We start from the raw sequence: 2,540 nt of genomic DNA on the forward strand, positions 1-2,540 counted from the left end.
AGTGTTGGCTTTTATTGATGCGTAGACCGTGTTGTTTTACCTTGCTTTGTCGCTAGTCTTTTGGTCGTCGGTCTTTTGGTCGCCGGTCTTTTGGTCGCCGGTCGTCGCGGTCGGGGCGACCAAAAGACCGCGACCAAAAGACCGCGACCAAAAGACCAGCGACCAAAAGACCAGCGACCAAAAGACCGGCGACCAATCGACCGCACACGAATGTTTGCCTGCTAGACGAAGTGTGTGTGGGTACTTCCATTGTAAGACTGATTTATGGATTATAATAAAAGAACCCACCAACACATCTGACCGGCTAATGTTAGTAATACAAAAATCTACCAGGTGAATACTTTTGAAAAGCCCAAGGCCTATAAATAAATAAATAAAAATCATGCCCACCGAATTGTATCTATTATTGGAAGTCTGCTAACCTTTGCATCATTTTGCCTTCCTATTGCGGTAATATGCATTCAGGTTTTTTTTCTCTTGCAAAGTGTTTGCAACATGCAAACCATTTGATAGTTATAGAAGTGTTTTCTCTCACTGGCCACTACAATATATACATGGATTTATTACAAGCTGCATTCTAATCTATAACTTTTGCATAGTGTGATGAAAAAAAACACATTACAAAGACACGTGTTAAAGGGAATCAAACATTACTAGAAAAAGTTTTATACAATTCTACATGTTCTAGGGGAGAAGGCATCCTAATCCTAAATTTAATAGATTTTCTCTTTGAATCGGTTTCTGTCGGCATCTGAACAATCAGCATGTCATTGCAAAGGTCTTTAAGGACTTTTCTTATTCAATTGTAACTGCAGGTTGCACTCAAATGTCCTTTGCCTTAGAAATCTTCTACGATATTTTTTTTTCTTTTCAAATTTTCCGTTCGTACCAATCATTCAACTCAGGCTTTCTTTTTCCTCATCATCTTGTCACTTGTAGAAACACTGATATACCTCAGTTGCCTGCACTTCAGGATTTTATATGACTATAATAATCATCTTGAAAAGTGTTTTATTCCCCTTTCAAAATAAAATATTTGAATGACTGTGAGCGAGTGCAATTAGTACTGTTTTGCGCAATATGTGTGGGTGTGCGGACATCCGAACTTGGCTTGGTTTTACCAGAAAATCATTCCCAAGACATGATGAATATTCTTCTACTCTCAACTTCATCCAGCAGGTGTTTTCATTTTGCCTCTAAAAATCCAAAATCCATCCATCCATCAATGTGGAATGTAGTTGAATCATCCCATGTGCTATTTACTTCCTCTTGAGCTCCAAATGACTAGCAATACTTAAAAATGAGGACGTTTGATTCACGGTGTACGTTAGAATCTAATTCATGAGACAGAATTGCACACAATTAGTTTGAATACACATAGAATACTCAGCATAAAGTCCAAAACACTTTCATCTGTTCCATTCTCTCTTAATTTGTCGAGACATTGACATCCCTTGTGAGGGTTCACCATACCCACACAATCAGGTTCACATTTGACACACAGGATTTATAACATTACCACACATCAGCATATCCCTGTAAAACTACTCACTTGAGTATGTGACCCCAACTGTGCCTGTGGAGGAGTGTATGTTAGTGCGTGGGGCACTGAGTGGTTTGATGGGCAAACGGCGCTCAATTATCGTCATTCATCATGCACACACAAAAGGATGATAAAAATACACTTGAGCACTGCAATGAAACCAAACGGATGAATATTTGATCGAACCATGGAGAGCTCTCGCTAGCAGAGAATCATGACAACTACTAAATGTGGTTTTTCTTAAATATATTCAATCATTTCTGAGCCATCTAAGGGTATCGGGCAGGGGGCTCAGAAATCAGAAGCCAGCCAATCAAAGGGCACAAGGAGACGGATGACCAATCATAGCTAGAGGCAATTTAGAATGGTCAACCACTCCTGTTACGACGCCAGTTTTTAAAAGTAAAATTGTGTGTTTGAGACAGAAATATAAACTAGCGAAAAAGTTTTGAACGATGTGCCTGGATAAAAAGAAAAGAAAAACAATAAATGACAGCTTTGTTATTATATTTTTTAGTGCTTTAAGCAGATTAATGTTGCACGGAAAAGCATGTCTAGTTTTATTTATTCATCACTCATTATTTTAAAAATACACTGTATTACAAAAGAAAGAGGAAACAACTAAATAAAGAAACAATTGCATGAATCTTTGGTGGATAGAGCAAAAGGGGAATGATAATAACACAAGATAATAATCACGATGTTAAGGACATATTTGGAAGATGATAGAGGCTATATCAATAATTGTATTCACAAGATTAAAATGGGACATTTTTCAGTGCATTTTAGATTAATGTAGAAAAAAAGAATGTTCATACACATGCTTTTATTTTTCTCTTGTAAATCAGCATGAAATGTGAAAATTTACTGTTAAAGTATAAACAAAACCTAGCCACGCTGGGGATAAAAAGAAAAAGAAAAACAATAAATGACGGCTGTGTTATCATATTTTTTAGTGCTCTAAGCAGATTAATGTTGCACGGAAAAGCATGTCTAG

The sequence above is a fragment of the Stigmatopora argus genome, chromosome 10 (assembly GCF_051989625.1).
Source record: "Stigmatopora argus isolate UIUO_Sarg chromosome 10, RoL_Sarg_1.0, whole genome shotgun sequence".
Classification (NCBI taxonomy): domain Eukaryota; kingdom Metazoa; phylum Chordata; class Actinopteri; order Syngnathiformes; family Syngnathidae; genus Stigmatopora; species Stigmatopora argus.